At 34.9% G+C, this 24155-nt stretch overlaps 1 protein-coding gene across 8 annotated transcripts in view; it reads left to right on the plus strand.

The window, feature by feature from the left end:
• Window positions 1-24155, plus strand: part of Bbx (BBX high mobility group box domain containing) — a 247211-nt gene that overhangs the window by 82802 nt on the left and 140254 nt on the right. For 7 of the 8 annotated variants that reach the window (XM_020182315.2, XM_020182313.2, XM_074073048.1 and 4 more), the window contains one exon: window positions 11015-11088. The gene's annotated coding sequence lies outside the window, so the exon portion shown is untranslated. Of the gene's footprint in view, window positions 1-11014; window positions 11107-24155 lie in introns of all 8 variants that reach the window. The other variant, XM_020182314.2, reaches the window with a different exon arrangement.

Genomic DNA, 24155 nt, shown 5'->3' on the forward strand with positions numbered 1-24155 from the left:
GTGGTTGCTTTGGACAGATAAAAGGTAGTGGGAGTGAGGTATGGGATCAAGAACATCTAATTAGCTAATTAAAATAATTTTGTTAGCAAGAGTGTTGAGATTTTACTCTAAACAAGTATACTTGAAGTTCAAGTCTGTATCTTAGATTATATCTTGACGATACCCCCAAATTCATTATCTGAAACTCTTGGTGCTAACTAGATTCATTGAAGGCTGTGAGCCACACATCAGAATTCACATCAAAGTGTATGACTAGTCTTGTTACTGTTCATCTCCAAAGTCCAGTAATTAAAGTTTGGTTATAACTGTGTGTCACAACAGGCTTTGGCAGTTTCAGAACACTGTAAAGGCCTTGATGATGTAGTTCATATTTGAATATAAATCTTAGGCCTGAATTTATAATTATTGATATTCCTTTCTTTGTATTCACCTTATCTGAAAAGTAAGAAACAAATACTTACATAGTTTCTTTTGTATTATAGCAGACATTTTCTTTGTCTGGATTTTGAGTTGCCATAGAGCTCAGTGGTTTTGAAGCTTGAGTTTTTGGTTTGTATGTGTATGCTCAGATGTGAACACATTACATAAATTAACTTCAACTTTATGAAAGGGGCTTGAGTCATGTAAGCTGATACAAAGTATTTAGTGAAGAAAATAATATCTATCATATATATTATATGATAAACTCTTTGGCTCTTTGTGACTATTACCATCTATAAAATTAACTTAAACACCATTAAGTGCCTTTTCAAGCTATGAAAATACCATTTAAAAGTATTTCAGAATAGTTTTGATGTTGATATATTTTATTTGAATCCCTCATATTGTTCATGTTCTTCTAGAGGTATATGCAATAACTGTTAGGGAAGCAAAATACTACATTCCCAATTATTCCATGTTTTTTTCCTCCTCCTGAATCAGACCATAACTATACATGGAAAATGAATCATGTGCTACTATCCCCTTATAGTGTACGACAGTACATAATAAATTTCAGGATATTGGAAATCCCCTTAAAATTAGTTTCAGAAGTCAAATTAGCATTTGCCAGTTTTTCAGTGCTTGTGTTGAAACCTAAATCTATTTTGTGTGTGTGTGTGTGGTACTGGAGATCAAACCTAGGGCCTTGTGCATGCTAGGCAAACACTAAACCACTGAGCTACATCCTCAGCCCGAAACTTCTTTTTATAGGAAACATAAATTGAAGAAATTGTTGTAACAGAAGTAGAGGTTTAAAATCTAAACATTTTAACTTACTAAGTATCATGATGTGTCAAAAAATTGAAATTAGGATTAGAAATAGTATAAAATAAATCAGTACTCCTTTCATTTCTTTTCAGGAATTATGTATGTGGTCTAATAGTTTTGTGTTCTTTTTCTCTTATTTCAACAAAGCCACAAGCCATTCTTTATTTTCTTCTCACTTTAGGCACTGATAATAATACAGAATAACATATGTTATTTACTTTGCAGTGTGTGTTATAAGTGAGGTTTCAAAACAATTCCTCACCCAGCTGCAAAGTCTAAGAAGATGGAATAAGCTGATTGGCCAAGCCTGGATGATACTACTATTCCAGAAACTTGAGTAGAATTAGGTCATTCCCACTCAATGGACATGGACTCTTCTCAAAAGACATGCACATACAAGGTGCATGAAGTATTTGCCCCAAAATCAAAGTACTGTTTACTAAAAACTGGGGAGAATTTATGCTAGGTAAGCAAAAAACATATATGATTATTACTTTATGCTTTAGAAAAACTGATTATTCTCCTCTTTAAATGATGTTTCTCCAGTGAGGTGACAAAGTGTGATTTTGTTAATTATAAGAAGTTAAAATTTCAGAATATTAGCAGTATTGAGAACCACGGCTATTTGAGATGATTTCAGGGCTGCTTCAGGATAAGCCTTTTGCATTTGCCTTGTAGTCCTTGTAATTGGTGCCCTGTGGGGTTGTATAACTCTGATTTCTGATGGTCATTACATCAAAATTAATAGCAAAGGATAAACCTATGGAAATACTTGGAGAGCATTTTCTTTGATGTCTTTAGTCAGCTTATTCAAACTAAATGTTTTATGTTACTTTAAATATTGACAGTCACAGGAACAATGGCAAGTAATGCAGAAGGCAGTTTTTAAAGATTAATTTCTAGTGGAACATTTATACTGGTTATTGTAGGGTCTGTGCTTAGTTTTAATATAGGACATAATTTTAATTGGTACTGGGTGTTTCTCCGGAGGGTGAGCATTTAATGGAGAATTGCTATTTGTATTTCAGTATTGTTAGAATGAAGTTGACATTAGCTTTTTTTTTTTTAATTAATAGGCTTTATTTTTATAGCATTCTAGGTAAAATTGGAAAAGTACAGGGTATTCCCATGTCTTCTGTCCACATCCATGTGTAACTGACATTAACTTTTACTGCAAGGTATTTATTAGAATATTTAGAAATAGAAGAAATGTTTTGCATGCTTACCTCTACAGCTAAAAGATGTCATTTTCTGCCTTCAAACTAGAAAGGGAAAGGTTCTAGAGTCAAGAAACATTCTCTGAATTCTTGAGAGTAAAAGTTAGGCTCTTTTTGATGATACTTTTCCAGCTGAACTTTGCTGCTGTGGAGGACCACAAGATGAATGGGGCTGTAATGTATTCTGGTCTGGAGTCTCCTGCTAGTCTATGGATTGAAAACTTTAGCTCAACCTGATTAATGATCTTTCAGAAGAACAGTGTGGTGTTGGGACCAAGCTATTCAGTGTGTCAGAAGCCCTGGGTTCTGGCTTACTCCTACCTCTATCTTACTAGGTAAAAGACCGAACTGAACAGCCTTTTTCATTTACTTCCAGAATTCTGTGATTCTGTGATTTCACAGTATGTCTTAATGGGGAACAACATCAAACCCTACAAAGCTGGGTTTGGAGTAATGGGAAAAGCACTGTGAAGACCTGTGACATTATCTCAACTCAGTCATAATCCCGCTGTAAACACCTTTTGTTCAGTCACAGTTTCCTGGATCTTACTTCCCTGTAACAGAAGTAATTGATAGCCCCTAGGATTGATGACTTATTTCTGTGGGTCACTACATTGGAATTAGTGGCAAAGGATAAATCTATGGACATACTTGGAGAATATTTTCTTGGAGCTATGGAAATGTTTCAGTCGGATGTCCCTGATGCCCCTTAAGTAAAGTTTCTTGGAGTTTCATAATTTAAAATAGCTGATTACTAAGTGGTATTATTTATCTCAGGAATAACAGTTTTGTGAATAATTAACTTCAACAAAGAGTATCTTGACACATCACAGGTCACTTCTGAGTAGACTCAGTGTGAACACCTGAGTGTTCTCATTCAGAATACTGTTACAGTTATTATATCTGGAGCAAGAGTCTTTCTGCTGGTAAGGTATTTACTGGAAATATCAGACATATCTGAAAAGGACAGGAACTCTTTCTGGATAGTAAAGACTTTCTGTTTTTTCAAAAATAGCAATAGAATTTTAATTTTATGTATAAATGTATGTAATTTAATACATTTATTAAAATTTATTTTATTAAATACCTAAAATTTAAATTATATGTATACATTTATATTTCTTTAAATTATCTTAATATAGCAGTAAAAGAAGATAGGAGAAAGGCAGTGTCCTTCACTTTTTAGAACAGATTATTTTCCATTTTTATTATGTAAATTGCCTATTACTTCATTTTTCATCACATGACTTTGGGCTAATTTTTTCCCATAAGAATGTGATTTTCTGTGTTATGAATTATCGATGGTGTGAAAGCAGTTCTCTGTATTATCTCAGAGAACAAGATGGTCTGAGGGTTCTTCAGTGGATTTCACGCACAGAACCCCTTTCCTGAAGGTATAGCAAAAATCCTAAAATGTGTTGGTAAGGTTTTACTTGAGCTAACTCAGTCTCGTAATGATATTGTATGGGGCTCGGGCTATCCTGTTTTCCAATTTAGTGCTCAGTAGCTTGATAGCTAATGAATCTTCATAAAGTACGTAGGTGTTACCTGTCATTCTTGATGTATCTGCTAGCAAGCATGTTTTTATACTTTTTCTGGAAGTGAAAGTCCTCCTGCCTTAAATGTGTAATTTCTCCTGCCTGAGAAGGTCAAAGGCACATTTACACAGCTCATAGGAGTATAAAAGAGGCATTCAGTGCCTCCCTGCCTAGCCATCTGATTGAACTAATGCCTACTCATTTTCTACCCCCTACTTATGGAAACTCCAGAAATTCATGGTTTTGCCATGTTCCTTGAAGCAGCGATCTTACAGTAAATGATCATTATAATAAAATATCTATATTATCAAAACAGCTAATGTATTGAAATTGATAGTAAAAACTGGCTACTCATACTGTCTGAATTAAACATATGTAAAGGCCACTGAAATTAAAATAGAATCTACAGTGAAACACCATTTGAGAGAATACAAATTCATTTAGGTCTAAATGCTAAAGATATTCAAGGCGTACTTCACTGTGTTGATAATGTGCTTTTTCTACCACCTAGTTTTAACTCTAATGATAAGATTGTTAATACTTATTATTTTCTGTATACTGAACACTTTGCATTTATTTATAGCATCTCCTAATAATTCTTAAGGCAACCATTAGAGAGGTAGGTATTGAAATAACATTTTGTGGAATCAGGGCTCAGAGAGACTTAGGAATTGGCCCACAGATGCAGGGTGGTATCCCTAAGGCCAGTAGGCTTAACACAATCCCTTGCTGCTGATGTTACTTGCTATTTAGGAGATTGTGGACAGAAAAAAGAGCAGACTGCATTGCTTTCTCATTTCCCATATTTTGTGTGCCGTACTCTGATATGAAATTTGTGCTTTAGCTATATGTTTCCTATGCCTCCTAATATTTCAGGAAGTCATGTTGCTTCTGGTATCAAACACTGTGCCTCTAACACCCTCCTCCATCTTATCATTGTGTAACCCAAAGTCATCTGTGCTTTAGGTCCTTTATTCATCTCCTGCATAATAATCCCCTTATTCATTCTAACTTTTAAAGAAATTCTTTAGCATTTAACACTTATTATATATTACTCTATCATGTAATTTCTGTCTCTGTGTGTGTGTCATTACCCAAATACTTCATCCATCAGCTTTAAGAAAGCAGCAACACTGTTTGAACTTTTGCAGTGCTGTGTTAGCACATAGTAGGTGATTAATTTCTCAAACAGCAAAAGGTTAAATCATTTGCATTGCTGTACTATTGGCAAATAGGTAATAAGTAGTTTTTAAAATATTATTTTATAGTTGGTGCAATATTGACTGTGGAAGGGGAAAGGGATTTCCAAATCTTAAATATTGCTTTTTAAAGAAGCCTATTAAAGAATGAGTGTTAGTTTTCTCTCTGTGCTATCCATAGTTTTATTGATTACAGACCAAATCTGTAATTACTTAGTAGTTTATTGTTAGATATGAAGGGAACTCCCAAGACTTATTTGCCTTTATTATTATATTTAATATTTCTTAACTGAAAAGCTCTGGATCATGAGTAAGTACAAAGGTAGTAGTGGGAAGATGGTAAAAACTAATTCAAATTTTCATTTTCCCTTAAAATATTTCCATTCTTAGTGTAGCTAATATTTGAAATGTCAGTTAAAAATTGATGCCTGGACAGTAATGCCTGTGAAATAGGTGTGGTTTAGGCTTCAACTGTAAAAGATGGGTGAGTAATATTAACAAAAGTGTTGTATTTGTTTATACTTCATATCATAACTTTTACACTTTTGCATATGCAAACGTGTAATATATATGTGTGTATTATATATATATATGATATCCTAGAGTTGTATTTTATCTCTATGAAGATATTTTATTCCAGCAATTGATTTAGCTGGAGATTAGACTATTTGGCATTTCTAGTTCTGGCCTATGGTGGATAACAGTGACCTGAGTCATGGCATTCATTGGCTAAACTGCCTAACAGCTAGTATAACAGCATCATTATCAGTACTATAACATTGCATAATATATCTGATGCCATGATTGAGGAGATTAAAAGAATATATAGAGTAGTAGAGAGAAAACCTTATTACATACACAGGACAGGGAAAGCTTTAGTTAAATTGAAAAGAAGTTTTTGACCACAAACATGATCATATTGCATTATATTAAAGTCAGAACTTAGAGTTTATATTTCAGTTCACTTATAAGCATGTAGTATGTACTTACAAGAGTGAGTTGAGGAAAACATAATTATATTCATGTCAAGAAAAAAGTTAACACAGGAAAATTCTTTTTAAGAAAATTTGCATTGTAAAGTGAAGATTGTAATACATATTGTTGGGAAAATGAAAGTAGCCAGCAGAAGATTTAGTGGAAATGTAGATCCTAGAACCCTTAGTGAGTGACCTTGGCTTGTTTTGGCTCTCAGAGTTCATGCTAACTCTTAGATTAGAAATGTAGCTTCTTTCAAAGCGTAAATATAATTGAAAGAAATTTAAATATTTCACACATTCCCCATTTTTTTTTCAGGTGTAAAAGCATGAGTATTTCGTTTTTAGGAGAAAGAAGAAAAGTCTTATTTCCTTTTCTAGCAATTTGGCTTTTTTTTGTTAATGTTCTTGTGCCACAAATGGAGAGGCATCTGTACCATGCATTGTATCATGCCAGACATTTTTTTTATTTGAATATAATTGTTCCTTAACAAATAATTATACTCCAGAATGACCTTTATTGAGCCTGATTAAATTAGTGGTATGTATGAAAATGAGTTAGTTAAAGCTTAATCTATTATCTGGAGAATTGATGAAAACATCAGAAAAACAATCCTTCATGGGGATTAAATAGGCTTCCATGTAAGTGGGCACATGGTTCCTTGGAGTCTCTTCTGCACTGACTTGGTAGTAGAGCTATCAGGATGCATAACACATAATTTTGGAGTAGAAGGATATTTTGCCATGATATACTTTGAATACAATAGTGTACATTAGCTGTATTTGAGAAGCTGCCTCATTTTAAGAAGTGGCACCTTACCTTTCTTAGTATAAGCTTCTCAAAATGCAGCAGCCTAAGGGGTGAGCTGTGCCAGAAAGCCAGTTGGTTTGTGGTATTTCAGTGGCACTTCAGTGGCTGTATCTTTAAGATAGGCTTTTTTAGGTGCCAACCCAGATGCCCCATTGTGGTAAGAAGTAGATAATAGATATTTAATATATGGCTGTCCCACCTGCCACGATGAAGTTTCTTAGAATCCTGAGCAGTGGCAGGTCAGAGCTGGCTGCATTGTGGGAGGAAGTAACATGGGAGGGAAACAAAAGCCTTGAAAAGGGAGAAGGAAGTGCTCAGTGAGATAGTGGGTGTTGATCATGGGGTGTCAGGATTTCAGGATCTGGGAAATGAGCAAGATTGAGAAGAAGGCAAAGTGGGACCCAGAGAACACAGATACCAGGTGGCTCACACAAAAATCTGCACTGACTTTGATATCAGAGCATATTCAGGTCACCATTGTGTTCACACTTTGGTCATTTGTCCATCTGACCTTCTGACATGTCACATAGCAACATAGTTCTCTCAAATAAAAAACTCTGAGATACTTATAATTTAAGTGCAGTACTGCTTATGCTGAAACTGCTTTTTTAACTACTCATGTAGGCATTTGTAATAGTCAGATAAAATCTGAGAGAAGTCAAAGGGAGTCTCTCTCAGGCAGAATCTTCAGCATGGAAGTTGGCCTCTGTTATGTGGCTGGTTTCATAAGCTCAGTATGGTATCTGTTCTCTTAGGAGAGATTTAAAGTCCACCCCTGCTCTTATCCATAGATAGTGCATCACAGGTAATAAATTATCAAACAGTAATAAAATGTACTATAATTATAGTCTTATTTTGGTATATATATGTACATCTCCTATTATAGAAATAAATAAATCTATAAGGATATCTGAAGATTTGTAAGAATTTATCTTGGAGCTCCTAAAAGAATTTCTTGTGTAGGATGAATTAGCATATTTTATTTCTCAGATAACATATGCTCACTTCTTAGACTAAAAGGTAAAGAGATCTTTAAACCAAAATAAGAATTAAACCCACACTGTCAAAATTAATGGTGGGTCCTCCTCTCCTAATTTTGGCTGTACAAATTTTATTTATCTTTGTAGCTTACACTAATTTATTTACTTAATAGTTACAGTTATTTATTTCTTGTACAGTTTCTTCTGCTCATTTGTTTTTTAGTATTTTCATGATTCTGTATACTTGCTTTATGGATTTGTATGAAGAAAAATATATAAATATGAAATACAGTTTGTGAGATTTTCTTAAGGGTATTTTTAATAATGTCCACTTTATGATAGTAATAAGTAGACTTCTATTACTATTTATCAGTTTTGGGGACTGCATTCTTCCTTCATAAGATGTTATAAAAGTATAGGCATGTATTTTGAAAATATTCGTATGTGTCCTTTGTAGTTAGCTTTAAAAATCTGTTTTTATTTTATCATGCGTACTCTTATTTTCAGAAACCTAAGCATGAATGCATTGTATCTTGTATGAAGTCACAAGAGACTATTTAGTATTTTATTCATTCTTTCATGCTATTTTTTTCATTAATAGGACTGGGCAACAACTGAGTCATTTAATTCTAGATAGAAGTACTTAGATGAATTATTACATACTTTGATATTTAATGTGTAGAACCAGTTTTTCCACATCATCTTGGCTGATTAGGATAAAAAGTTTAGCTAAGTCATTAAATGACTAATAGTATTGCTAGAGATATAACCAGTAGGTGATGTCCAATTTCTAGTTTTTTGCTTAACAGATTAAAAGGAAATAATTGTCAATTTTCTGGGGGCAGAAAATTGCTCCTTTTCATTGAGTTTGGTTTTAGTATTACCTCTGAGGCAAACTAGAAACTAAATATGTCTCAAAAAGAAACTGATTATAGTTGTGTGGCTTCATATCTGGGTCCTCTATTCTGTTCCACTGGTCATCATGTCTGTTTTTGTGCCAGTACCATGCTGTTTTTATTGTTAATTGCTTGTTAGTGGGAATGTAAACTAGTACAACCACTCTGGAAAAAAATTTGGAGGCTACTTAAAAAGCTAGACATTAATCTACCATTTGATCCAGCAATACCACTCTTGGGGACATACCCAAAAGACTGTGACACAGGTTACTCCAGAGGCACCTGCACACCCATGTTTATTGCGGCACTATTCACAATAGCCAAGTTATGGAAACAGCCAAGATGCCCCACCACTGACGAATGGATTAAGAAAATGTGGTATCTATACACAATGGAATTTTATGCAGCCATGAAGAAGAATGAAATGTTATCATTTGCCGGTAAATGGATGGAATTGGAGAACATCATTCTGAGTGAGTTTAGCCTGGCCCAAAAGACCAAAAATCGTATGTTCTCCCTCATATGCAGACATTAGATCAAGGGCAAACACAACAATGGGATTGGACTTTGAGCACATGATAAAAGCGAGAGCACACAAGGGAGGGGTGAGGATAGGTAAGACACCTAAAAAATTAGCTAGCATTTGTTGCCCTTAACGCGGAGAAACTAAAGCAGATACCTTAAAAGCAACTGAGGCCAATAGGAAAAGGGGACCAGGAACTAGAGAAAAGGTGAGATCAAAAAGAATTAACCTAGAAGGTAACACCCACGCACAGGAAATCAATGTGAATCAATGCCCTGTATAGCTATCCTTATCTCAACCAGCAAAAACCCTTGTTCCTTCCTATTATTGCTTATACTCTCTCTACAACAAAATTAGAAATAAGGGCAAAATAGTTTCTGTTGGGTATTGAGGGGGTGAGGGGGAGAGGGAGGGGGCGGAGTGGGTGGTAAGGGAGGGGGTGGGGGCAGGGGGGAGAAATGACCCAAGCCTTGTATGCACATATAAATAATAAAAGAAAAAAAAACTGAAACTAATAACTTGTTAATTCTTAAAAATGACATAATTTAGGAATATTTGTATTTCAGTATTATATGATGTTATTTAACTTGTATGTACATTCTTTTGCTGATTTTGACCATCTTTCCTATATTTTCTTAGTGCTTTGTACTTAGAAAACAATAGTTTTTGTTAGTTTTCTCTGTGTCCTTCTCACCCCTTAGCTGCTTTCTTACTTGTTTTATTGTACTGTGTGTGTGTGTGTGTGTGTGTGTGTGTGTGTGTGTGTGTGTGTGTGTGGGTGGGTGGTGGTGGTGGTGGTGGTGGTGGTGGTGCTGGTGCTGTGGCTTGAACTCAAGGCCTCCTTGTGTTTGCTTGGCAGGTGCTTTCCATTTGAGCCACACCTCCAGCCCTTTTTTCCTCCCTCCCTCCCTCCCTCCCTTCTTCCTTCCTTCCTGTCTCTCTCTCTCTCTCCCTTCTCCCCTTCCCCCCTTCCCATCCTCCCTTCCCTTCCCTTTTTTTTTTCCCTTTCTTTTTTGGCCCAAGGTGGCTAACTGTACCTGCATGTAGGCTTCCACCAACATGCCCTGCTTATTGGTTGAGAGGCAGTCTTGTTAACTTTTTGCCTGGGGTGACCTCACACCACAATTCTCTGGGTCTTTACCTCCTAAATAGATGGGATTACAGGTATTTGTCATCATGCCTGGGCCCATTCATTGTCTTTAAAACATTTAAAAAGATAAATCATAAGATATTAATATCAGTCAGAATCATAGCTTATATAGTTGAATTGGATTTATACAAGATGTCAGTTTTAGCCAGTATTTTCCTGAGAGGGTAAATTCTGCAGTTGGTCTTAGTCAAAAGGTTAAGAAGTGATTGCCTGTAATTAATTCTTAGTCTAGGTGATTTTAATGTCAGAAATTTGCATTGGTTAACTGTACAGACTGTTTTTTGTTAAATTAAAATTGACAATGGACACCTTGGGCCATTTTCTCTAAACAGAGTTAACATAGGGATATTTGCCTGCTTTTAGTTAGTTGTAATTCATTTTTTGGGGGGATTATCTCCAAAGGAGAATGAGTATCTGCTTTGTTGGGAAGGCTTTGCTGGTTCCCCATTTTAACCACTTTGCTATGGGTCTTTCACAGAATCCTGCTGCATCACAGAAGCTAGAAGTTCTGATGTTCCATTGAAATCACAATGGAAAATCTTGACTTGACTGGTAAGAGCTGCTCTGAAGGTACACCTTACTTTACTTACCTGGAAACAGTGAGGCATTCAAGAACTATGTGTTACCACAGCTGGTCTCAGCTCTTGCCCAGTTGATGAGCTACTTTCCATGTTGAGCAGGGAAGTGTGACAGTTGTATATTTTTTTCTTGTCAATTTTATTTTTTTTAAAAGTAACATTTATTCCTTCATCATCAAGTAAGGTAAATCTTATAAAATCATGATTTTTTTTTTTCTGTTAACTTTTCAAAGTCTGATTTGTTTCTTTACAGCAGTGTGATTTTGGTGAAAGTCAATTTGTTGAAAGTTCTGGATATTTAGAGATTACATATCTGAACAATACTAATTTCCTCAATAGCATCTTTTTGTACTGTCATTGGCTTTAATTGAAAAATGAACCAATATCAAAGTTTTGTGTAGTTTTTCTTGCCTGTTAAAAATAAGAGAGATGTGTAGCTGTATCATGAAGCCATTTAAAATATGAAAACCACATAATGAAGAAAAAGTTGAGATTTTGAAGTATATACATGTGACAAATTATACCAAACTCTAAAACTTACTTCTTTCAAAGATGTATTTTCAAAGCTATTTCTCTAGGAAAAATTACCTGTTTTTAAATATGAGAATAATATTTTGAAGTTAGTTTTAGTAATAGTTACTTACATGCATAAAGTTTTCCCAGTCTAGGAATAAAATGTGTGATTACTGATTATTGATGTGTACATAGTGTATGGTAAACTGATGACTTATAAATCTAAAGAACTTGGTATGAATTAAAATGAGCAAATATGGTAAATATTGTTTAGTTGCAGTTTTCAGGATAGAAACTTATTTTAACTTTCCAATTCAAATTTAATCTGAAATCTTTTGTTTCAAAGAATTCTCGTTAGCTTTTTATGTTAAAATATCTGTATCCATTTTCCTTGTTAGTTGGTGTGCAACTAAATGTTGCTTTCATGCTGTGAGGGTAAACATAAGGCCTCTGAACCATTATTCTGAATGACACTGTTTAGTGTTGCACACACAGTAAAAATGTATGCAGTTTGGCTTGAGTTTATATTTATTGAATGTATGTACTGTACCAGAGTTTGAAACCAGGGCTTCTGTTTCCTAGGCAGGTCCTCTTAACACTTGAGCCACTCTTCCAGCTGCTTCAGGATATTTAAACAACAAAGTCTTAAAGAAGACTGGATTTAATTACTGCTTTTTCTGTTTGCTGTGCTTTTAGGACACAGTTGTTAGAAAAAGAATAAATTATAGTTTTACTGAGTCAACAGAATAGACTATGGAATATTAAAATCAATACCAACATTGAGAACTTTGTTACTTACTTGTAATAGATTATAGAACTGTGGCAGGTATTATCTAATTTGATAGAGGAAGAGAATAAGGATATGAGTACTTTGCTTTTTTTCCAGTAGTAACATAATAATTTTACCAGATATAATGGTAGCCAAGTGCTTTAGTACTTAAGTTCAATTTCAAGAATCACTGTAGAGATAAAGAATGCAGACACTGTAGGGAACTTAATTCTAGCCAAGGAGTTTTCTAAGGTACTCCACCTAAGGTCATATTCACTATGTAGTGACTTTGCATTATTATTTCCTAAAGTCTCATAGAAAATTGCTAGGTACATAGAACTCCTCAGCCAATATTGATTTCAGTTAATCCACAGGTATTAAAAAACATTGCCAGTAAACCTGTGTGGATTACAATGATTTATAGGCAGAAATGTATATATACAATGCTTTGTTGATAGTTTATACTCCCTTAAAGTTGAGGGAAAAGAACATGGTTAGTGAGTTGTCTACCCCCCTCCCCCCAGTACATATTGTAAAGTTAGAAAAGAAGACGTGGGTAACTTTGTTCTCCTACCTTAGTATAAGGATAATTATCTCTACCTTGTAGGACTGTGAGAATTAAATGAGGTAATTGTGTCAAGTGACAGATATAATGCCTGGCACATAGACTACTCAAGAAATGGTAGTTAAAGCTTTCACCACAAAAAATGTATACACACATAATATACATGTATCAAAATACCACTTGTATAAAATGTTAGCCACTCTATGATCTAATAATTTACTTCTGCCACTGAGAATTTAGAAGTCCTAAATGGACTTCTAAATTTCTTCTAATAGTCACTCTTGATGCCAAGAGTGAATATATGGTCTACACTCTGATTAATGAAGTTGGCATTAAGTTACAAGAAATTTATATCTTAAATAATCTTAAGGCAAGATACAAGAACACGAGATGGTGCCAGTGAATTTTTCTTCACCATGTAGAGCACATTAGCATCCCCACCCCTACCCCCCACACACCCAGTACTGGGGTTTGAACTCAGTGCTTCCTGCTTGCAAGGCAGTCACTCTGCCACTTGAATCGTAGTTCTGGCACAGTAATCAGCATTTCCATTTTAAGATTTTTGTTACTATTCTCGAGTGAAGAATAAGGCTCCTTAGAGCTCATTTTCTTTTGACATTGCCTACTTTACTGTCAGAAGGTACAATATAGTAACATTTTATAATTTAAAGCTTTGCTGTTTCTGAAATGACAGTTGCTTTTACTTAATTTAAAATAACACATGTATTAAAAAATAACTTCGGAGGGTGAATTTTTTTCAAATTATTCCAGTGTCTTTTTATAAATGGAGTAGCTTCATAAATTATCAGGTATAGTCCAGCTGGAATAGCAGTAGAGTAAAACTATCTCAAAAATGCAGACCATTCATTCATCTTTAGAGGGTGTGTTAGTCTGCTCAGACTGCTATAATAAAATGCCACAGAATGATGGCTTAGTTAACATTTATCTTCTCACAGTTCTGGAGGCTAGAAGGCCATGTGTAAGATGCTGGCAAATTTGGTTTCTGTTTAGCCTTCTCTTCCTGACTTATACATAGCTGCCTTCTTTCTGTGTCTTCACAGGACCCTTCCTTTGTGCATCAGGGGACCCTCCCTTATGACCTCACTTAATCTTTCTTACCTCTTATTGGTTCTCTCTAAGTCATCACATTGGAGATTGAGGCTTCACCATGTGAATTTTCTGGGGAGACAGTTCTTTCTGTAACAGAAGTAGTTTTGTTTGTTTGTTTTTTAGCTGAAGAATGAAATGAAAGTCAAATATTTTCTACACTGTTCATTCTATAAACAAGAAATCTGGTTAGTCTTCTAAGATTCTAAAAATAGGTTTGGTACGCTTGAGGTGGAAGACACTTGAAGTTTCTCAATTTACTTTGAAGTCACTGTGCAAGAAAATGAGGTTTTTAAAAGTGAAGGAATGAAGTCTAAGAACTTGCAAATCACAATGATTTGTGTAATGGAGGAATTACTTCATTGTAAAGGTTGACTTCCATGAATATTCATTGTTACCTAGGAATAGAATATATGTGAAAAATAGAGTGAAGAACAAGAGAGTTATATTTTGATATATTTGTTTTCTGTTTACTGTCTTCATGAGCCAACTCACAAGTTTTCAAGGCAGTAAACTTTTAGTTTGTGAATCAGTTTAGAATCCGAACAGGAAAATGGTATATATTTAAGGCTTTGACAGGAAAAAAAAAATTATCTATTTGAAGTAATACCAGTAAAAGTCAATAATACCATTAAATAAGTAGGTATACCCAAATATGATATCTTGTCTCCCTCCATCCCTCCCTCCTTCTTTCTTTATTTCATTTCTTCTTTGCAATAGAAGTTAGGGTAGATAATAGTTTGAATTTCTCCAGTAATAGCCAAATTCAATTCACTGAATGTTTGTATAGTACTTCTTTCTACTAAACAATAGTATACTTTCTCTGTTATATCAGTTGATTATATTAGTGGTAAGTAGGTAGTATATTTGCTTGTTTGGATATTGCTGTAGGCTCAAATTAACTTTGTTTTATTTTTGGATGGTATATGTGTGTGCTTTATCACTAGAATAATTTAAGTTGCTACTGATTTGGCGCCTATCTAAAACAAAATGTAATCAAAAGTAAACATATCTTTGAGACTTGAACACTTCTGTGTAAAATGATTTTAAATTCATTTGTAGTATGTATCAGTTCACTTCTGTGTTTATTTACTACAGGATAAGCTATTGATCAGTGATTTCATTTTATAGATGTCATTTTAATTGGTTGAAAGGTATTTTAACTTTTTTTTCTACTTTTGATTTCAGTCACCCTTTAAAAAACTGTTTCTGAAATGACTAAAACTCAAAAACATAAACAGTGAATTTTAGCAGTGTGTTTCCTCTCAACCATAGGATTAATTTACTGATTATGAAGCTCACTAGGTAAGGACGGTATATGTGTATCCAGGCATGACTTTACCCCATACATTCAATGCTACTCTGAAAGGTGATGGGTAACTTAAGTATTTTTATATTGAAGTCTGTATTCTCTCTGATCTTTATTATAGAGAAGTGTGCTTCCCCAGAAAAATAACTGGATCTACTAAGAAGTGTATTACCAAGCTTTCTGTTACTATAATAAATACCTGTAAAAATCAACTTAGAAAAAGTTGATTTTGCAAAAGTAGAGATAAGGGCAAAATAGTTTCTGCTGGGTATTGAGGGGGGGAGCGGGAGGGGGTGGAGTGGGTGGTAAGGGAGGGGGTGGGGGCAGGGGGGAGAAATAAACCAAGCCTTGTATGCACATATGAATAATAAAAGAAAAATAAAAAAAAAAAAAAAAAAAGAAAAAGTTGATTTTGGCTTATAGTTTGAGAAGTTCTATTCCATGACTTGGGAATCCCATTGCTTTCAGGCCTTTGGTGGGAGTGTTGCATGGCAATGATGGGGGAGCACATGGTAGGGTGCACAGACAGCAAAACTGGTCACTTCATGCCTGGGGAGAGAGAGATAGGGACGGAGATACAATGGGGTTTCACAGTCTCCTTCAAGGGCACACCCCCAATAACACAAAGATGCCTCACTAGGATCCCCCATTCTTAACAGTTTCCACTACCTCCTTGTAGTGCCAGGGGCAGAGGGGACCAAGCCTTTTAACATTTGAGCCTTTGGAATACATTCCAGATCCAAATCATAGCAAGAAGGAAATTGCCCTTAACATTTATCTCTCAGAATTTCTGTGCATTTTAGTGTAAAGTGTGTATTATGTCTACTGGGTATTGTGTATATTCACCTATCAGTGTATAAATATATGATTGTATACATATAGCTCTTTCATAGGACCTCTTCAAGATGCTATGGGTCTTCAATTTACACTAGAGTATCTATTTTGTACATGGCTATGTTCCTAAAACCTACAGTGTCTGGCACATGGAAGTTGCTCAGTAAACATTTTGTGAATTAGTATTACAGGAATTCACCTTCATTATTCTTGTATTCCATCAAATTTGATATTAATATGTATCTCCTTGGTTCTGTGGAGGTAATTATTTTTTTCAAGACTTGAGTTCAGGAAGAGACGTATTCTTTAAAATAAAAAGGTTTCTTTGTGCCCTTAAGTTTGTATTAGTCCTTATAATCAATAAACATATTAGTGGGTCTGAGAACTCAAAATGAAGAGCAAAACAATTTTGGGCACTTGGCTCATTTGTCTTGTAAACTTAATCAGCAAGTGTTTAAGACTTGATCGCCTTCAAGAACATGTTTCTCTAATTTCAGTGATGACCCTGTGAGTGGAACACATGTAGAGGTTGTAAGACTTAAAATAGGCAAATTAGTTCACCTTGGGCTTTAATAAATGGAATGATGGTACCTGTATTTAGTTAATATAACTCAAAAGATAAAGTTACCTTTTAGGTGTTTTATTTTGAGGAGTACAGAATATCTGTATTCAAATTGATCATGAAGATGATTCTTAATACTGTGTTTGGTTTTGTATTGACTTTTACCTGCTTAGTTTAAATTTTCAGTTCTATCTCTGTTATACCTATATTAGTAGTTTGAGGAAAAAAAAAAAAAGCTGGGCATAGTGGCACATGTCTGCAACCTGGGAGAGGTGGACTGTGGTCCAAGGCCAGCATGGGGAAAGTGTGATACCCTATCTGAAAAACAAACTAAAGTAAAAAGGGCTGGGGGCATGGCTTAAGTAAAAGAGCAAGTGTGAGGCCCTGAATATAAACCCCAGTAGCATAGATAGATAGATAGATAGATAGATAGATAGAAAGAAAAGTGAAAGCTGCTGTTAATCCCCTTTAGAATATCTTACAGCAATTATATTTTGTGAATAATTTGAAGGACAAGAATACAGATAATTTTTTACTTCATTTGGTAGAGTGAACATTTAAATGAATGATAAATTTTTCAAGTTTGATAGCTTAGTTGTTTCTGTGAAAATGATGGGTGTTGCTTTTCTTTATTCGCTTGGAATTTCACTTTTTGGAAAACAAAAAAATTCTTTCCTATAAGGCTACTGTAATACATCTTGTTGATAGTAAAGGTTCCTAGTCACGTCTCTTTTTATTAGTTTTTAGTCATCAAAATCATAGAATTGTTTTACTGATTATTTCCATTGTAATAGAATATTTTTCATATTTGTGTTTATAATGTACCTCTGAAAAAATATTTTAAAACTTTCCATTCTTAATGCTTTTTAAAAATATCCTTATGTGCCTCTAGATTGCCAGTTGCATAATGGTCACTGTTGCTTCCTGGAGATTAACAAGGATAAGCAGAAATTTAAAGATTTCGTATAGAAGACAGACAGATATTTAAATGGATCACTTTTTTTTTTTTCCCAAGCTATAGGGTGTTCTCGTAGAATTGTGTACTGTGTAGTTAGAGGAATCTAAGACTAAACCTAACTCAGCTGGTCAGTATTAAGAGATCTGTGAAAAGATCCTAAAGCGTACTTAACAATATCAGTGAATACTTCACAGAGGAGGAATGTTAGTTTGAATATGCAGTGTACCCCAGGCTTAGTCCCCAGCTTGGCAGTACTATTTTGGGAGGTACTGAAAGTTTTAGAGGAGCTGGGTCCTAGCTGCGGGAAATAGGTTGCTAGGGGTGTGTCCATAGGTGTTCTATTTGCCCTGGTTCTTTCTTCTCTCTGCCTTGTAGCTGACATGAGATGATCAGCCTCCTCTGTCACACATTTCCACCACCCTAATATTCTGCCTCACCTCAGGCCCAACATAATGGATACAGCCAACCTTGGGCTGAAAGCTCTGAAACCATGAGCTAAAATAAATTGTTCCTCCCTTTAAACTACTTTTTCTGCAGTATTTGTCATATCAATTGAAAGTATAACTAATACAAGGAAAAATAAGAGAAATCTGGAAAGTTGAAATAAACTCCTTTTGTCAGATGGGAAATTTTGGCAGAAAGGCAGATAAAGTCAGTCATGGTGGTACACATATAATCCCAGTACTCTGGAGGCAGAGGCAGGAGGATGGTGAATTCACATCTAGCCTGGGCTATATAATGAGTTTGAGTTTAGCCTGGATTACCTAGCAAGACCCTACCTCAAAAGAAAAACCTTCTTCCAAAAAAGAAAAAGGCAGATGTAAGAGGGTTGTCAAGAATGTCAGGCTAAGTTTGTTTTTTTCCCCCCAAATGTAGATGAATCCTTGAAGATTTTTGAGCAGATATTAATGAAATTGACTGGAAAGGGAAAAAAGTAGGCATTGGAAAGATTCGTTTAGAGGGCTTTAGCATTATCATAGATAAGACAAAATTTATTCTTCTAATAGAGTGTTGATAGTTGTAAAGAGGACTATTTTGAGAGACATTATGAAGGTTATAATCTAGATGTATCTTGAAGTATTTTGGATTGAGACATTTAAATCAAGTAAGCCTTTTTCCAATCCATAGAGTAGAAATTAGTGGATACTCAGTTTTACAGATTTCTTCAAAGAAGATGCTCTGAAATACTTGATGCCTACTACTTTTTTGCGCACATGCGTATGTGGTTATTATACATTTAGTTTTCATTGTGTATTGCAATATGAATTCCAGGTAGCTGTCACCTTAACCAATTTAAAAACTACTAAACTACAGCTGAACTTGTTTTGAGGATTTACAGGAATACTTAGAAGGAAATAATGGAGAGTACTGAAAAGGAAGTCACAGATACTTTTTTTTTTAATTTAATGTTTGTTTTCTGGAAAATTTTTGTTAACTTGAGTTCTTTCCCATGTACTTCTTTTTTTTTTTTCTCGTTTATTCATATGTGGATACATTGTTTGGGCCATTTCTCCCCCCTACCCCTCCACTTGCTTTCAGGCAGAATCATTTTTGATGTGAGGTGCAGTGCTACTGCCAAAAGTAAGGAAATAGTAGTAGAAGCTGATTTAGGAGGAGGGAAGGTGAAGGGGAGATAGAGTTTGAAATGCAGCATCCATTTGAGTGTTTAGAATATTGAGACAGGGTTTCACTATGTATCCCACACTAGCCTGGACTTGACCTTGCTATCTTGAACTTGCAATCCTCCTGCTTAACCTCCCAAGTGCTGGGATTACATTTGTGCACCATCATGCCCGGTGGATATAGTTATAATTTTTGAGATGAGTTTGGAAGAGATTTAGGTTGAACATAGGTACACCTTAAAGAAGAGGTAGGGCTGAAACCTTGAAAATTAGAAAAAGTAGATGATAGACCTAAGAACAGAATCTTTGGCAATACCTACCTTTTTGATAAGGAATGTCTTAAGTAAAGAAAAACAATCAGATCTTGTGGAAAGAAGCAGTAGAGTGTACTGCTGTGGAATACAGGAAAAAGTTTCATAGTGAGTACTGTTGAAAAACTGACAGACATCTAAATTCATAAAAATGTCTTTGGGTTAGCAATCTATGGGTAAACAAATCTTTGGAGAAAGCAGTTCTCATAGACTGGTCTAGGCAGATACCATGTTGTATAGTGTTTCCAATATTCCCATTTTAGTGCCAAGTTTTCTTCATTGTCTTTTTAGCTGAAACTATGTTTAGTTACTGTCTTTGTAAAATAATCCATAATGATTTACAAATTAACTCCTTGGGAACATAGAACTCATCTTCTGTAAATGTAGAATTAATATTCTTTTCCTTGGACAGTACTACCATAGATTGTTTCAAATCAAAGCTTCCTAGGTCCTGATAGCATTTCCTCAAATGCACTGAAGTGACTTTCTTTAAAATGTTATCAGCAAATGTACTTTCTAAATGCTTTAGTTTATTATAATTGGCACTACAGAGATGAATGAGTTCTGTCACTTCCAACTCTTCTTTTACACCAAATATAGTGATACTTTATGTAAGTCCAGTGTTTTTTTGTTTCTTTTTAAATAAATATCCTTTAGAAAGCTCGTCAGAATAGTGGGAGTACCTTAAAGGCAATTTCTAGGCTAACAACGAGATTTTTTTTTTCTTAACTCAATGTGTCTTTTTTTTTCTTTTATTTATATGTGCATACGATGTTTGGGTCATTTCTCCCCCCTTCCCCCCCACCCCTCACTACCAGGCAGAAACTATTTTGCCCTTATCTCTAATTTTGTTGAAGAGAGAGTATAAGCAATAATAGGAAGGACCAAGGGTTTTTGCTAGTTGAGATAAGGATAGCTATAAGGGAGTTGACTTGCATTGCTTTCCTGTGTCTTCTCGAACTAACCTTTTCTCTAGTTCCTGGTCCCCCTCTCCTATTGGCCTCTGTCACTTTAAAGTATCTTCATTAGTTTCTCTGCATTGAGGGTAACGAGTGCTATCTAGTTTTTTGGGTATCTTACCTATTCTCATACCTCCCAAGTGTGCTCTTGCTTTATCATGTGATCAAAGTCCAGTCCCCTTGTTGTGTTTGCCCTTGATCTAATGTCTGCATATGAGGGAGAACATAGGATTTTTGGTCTTTTGGGCCAGGCTAACCTCACTCAGAATGATGTTTTCCAGTTCCATCCATTTACCTGTGAATGATAACATTTCATCCTTCTTCATGGCTGCATAAAATTCCATTGTGTATAGATACCACATTTTCTTAATCCATTCGTCAGTGGTGGGACATCTTGGCTGTTTCCATAACTTGGCTATTGTGAATAGTGCCGCAATACACATGGGTGTGCAGGTGCCTCTGGAGTAACCTGTGTCACAGTCTTTTGGGTATATCCCCAAGAGTGGTATTGCTGGATCAAATGGTAGATCAATGTTTAGCTTTTTAAGAAGCCTCCAGATTTTTTTCCAGAGTGGTTGTACTTGTTTACATTCCCACCAACAGTGTAAGAGGGTTCCTTTTTCCCCACATCCTCGCCAACACCTGTTGGTGGTGGTGTTGCTGATGATGGCTATTCTAACAGGGGTGAGGTGGAATCTTAGTGTGGTTTTAATTTGCATTTCCTTTATTGCTAGGGATGGTGAGCATTTTTTCATGTGTCTTTTTGGCCATTTGAATTTCTTCTTTTGAGAAAGTTCTGTTTAGTTCACTTGCCCATTTCTTTATTGGTTCATTAATTTTGGGAGTATTTAGTTTTTTGAGTTCCCTATATATTCTGGAAGAACCAGATTTATAACCACTTTTGTTTACATCTGCAGATAATGGTGGTAAGGGTATGTAAGACTCACCCTAGTTAATGATGAAAATTGAAGATGTTATTTGCATTTTATGTGCTGATTTCTTGCCATGTATATGTGTATTTGTGTGTGTGTGTGTGTGTTTCCTCCTAGTTTTTAGAATGACCCTTAGACATAGGTGCTCATTATTCTTATTTAATATGTTAGAAAACTAAAGCTCAATGAGCTTTCTTGACTAATTAAAATACAGAGCTAGTATTCAAATCTAGTTCTTTCTGACTTGAAGACTGTTTTTTTTATAGCCCTTACAGTTTTATGATGTATTTGAAATTTGAGCGATAACACCTTTGATAGCAGCATTTATTCCAGTTTGGGAGCTCAGTGCCTCATTACTTCGTTCTCTTTTCTGCCACGTTGGGAAGAATATATCACTATTTTTCATTCGCTTAAATAAACATGTTGCCTTTTGCTACTTTTGATTAAGTCAGGTGTTTCTGTTTTTTATACTTTATACTGTTTATGTTTATACTGTTTAAAAATCTTCATAGCAACCTGACAACGGGTAGGCCCATTTTCTTTCAACATTCTTTCAACACCAGCTAGAGTTGGCCATTAATATTTTGCTAAGTTTATTTTATTGTATATCTCTCAATATGTCTATCATTCATTAATTCAACTTATGTTTTGATGCAGTTAAAAATGTAGGCATCGCTATACCTCCTAAGTACTTCAGCATGTCTATTATTGACTGTAGTTCAGTACTTACAAGTTTTTTCTTTGATGTAAAATCTAAATTTAGTGGAATACAAAAATCTTAAAACATGTAAGTTTTAATAAATGCATATATATCAGTGTAATACAAATACCTATCAGCCTACAAAACATTACTATTGGTAGGTGTCTCTTTTTATTTCCATTTTTTAGATGAGGAAACTAAAGCACAAGAAGGCTAAATAATCTGCCTAAGATCTCACTGCCAACAAGTGGCAGAGCTGGAATGCAAACTTCGGCAGTCTGGCTTTGTATAGCATTACACTGCCTATTATGCTTACTTGTTCAGATACCCTTTTACATTCACATACACAAATGTAATGTTTATTTTTAACATAAATTTGTAGGCACAGAGTAGTATAGTGGGTTTAGTGATAGTAGAAATAGTGTGCTTGAAATGTATTGGCTCCTCATAAGAGGCTTATGGCAGTAGAAATTAAGAGGAACATTTCACTATGACAAATTCCCTGGGACTGAGGACATGGCTCAAGAAGTAAAGCACTTGCCTAGAAAGCATCAGGTCCTGGATTCAATCTGCAATATCACACAAGTTCACTTCATCAAAATGCTAGGGTGAATTGCTATATAATAACTATGTCTTAACTAGCCTCCAAGTTTTTTTCCAGAGTGGTTGTACTAGTTTACATTCCCACCAACAGTGTAAGAGGGTTCCTTTTTCCCCACATCCTCGCCAACACCTGTTGGTGGTGGTGTTGCTGATGATGGCTATTCTAACAGGGGTGAGGTGGAATCTTGGTGTGGTTTTAATTTGCGTTTCCTTTATTGCTAGGGATGGTGAGCATTTTTCATGTGTCTTTTTGGCCATTTGAATTTCTTCTTTTGAGAAAGTTCTGTTTAGTTCACTTGCCCATTTCTTTATTGGTTCATTAATTTTGGGAGTATTTAGTTTTTTGAGTTCCCTATATATACATACTGGTGAATTTCCTAAGGATAACACTGAGGCTCAAGAAAAAAATCCTAAAATGCCATTTGGACAATGAAGAGTAAATTATGTTCAGTATAACTTTATATTAAGCATATTTTACCCTTATAATCTGTAGAAAAATTATTTTGATTTAGGTAAGGTTTGAATTTTATTGTGTCAAAATTATGGATTTATATAATGTGCCTTTAATATGAACAACCCAGGATATGAAGAAAGTTACTGGATTTTGCATTCTGAAGATTTGGGGCCCCAATTACCATTTTTACTTGTCACTTTAGGGAAATCACATTACCTCTTGGCCTCCATTTTCTAAATTGGAAAAAAAAACTTATCAATAGTTTATTTGCTTTGAGAATTGGATGTGTATGTCTTTCTCCAAAGATGAAACCTGGTAAAGATTAATTTTACTAGATGAATAGATAATTTTAATAGTACCACTCGTCTTGATACCTCAGACTCCAAAATAATAAAATTGACCAATTTGAGGTTTATAAAGTTATAAAATGTATAAAGTTCTTAGCATAAAAATTAAATGGAATTTTTTGGCCTTCCCAAATAATGTGCATAAAGATGTAAGGATTAGAAGAGATTATATTTTAAAAAATTAGAAAGAGGGTTTGCGTGCTTTGCTGGACTGTTCCATTGAAAAGAAAATGTTACACCCTAGTTTCTTTCTTGCAGTGTGTTTATACTACAAACCATATCTTAAGTTTACCAAGACTCTTTTTTCACTACTCAAATGATGAAAAATCTGTGATTATGAAGTTTGAAAAGAAATTAAGTATTGCCCAAAACTGAATTAAAAAAATTTAAAAAGGATGTAGTTGCCAAAACCTCACCAGGCACTAGAGGGCAGAGCAGTACTCCTTTTGGTCTTATTTGAAAATTTCTGTTAAAAATGCTGAATATGATGGAAAAT

The sequence above is a fragment of the Castor canadensis genome, chromosome 5 (genome assembly GCF_047511655.1).
Source record: "Castor canadensis chromosome 5, mCasCan1.hap1v2, whole genome shotgun sequence".
Classification (NCBI taxonomy): Eukaryota; Metazoa; Chordata; class Mammalia; order Rodentia; family Castoridae; genus Castor; species Castor canadensis.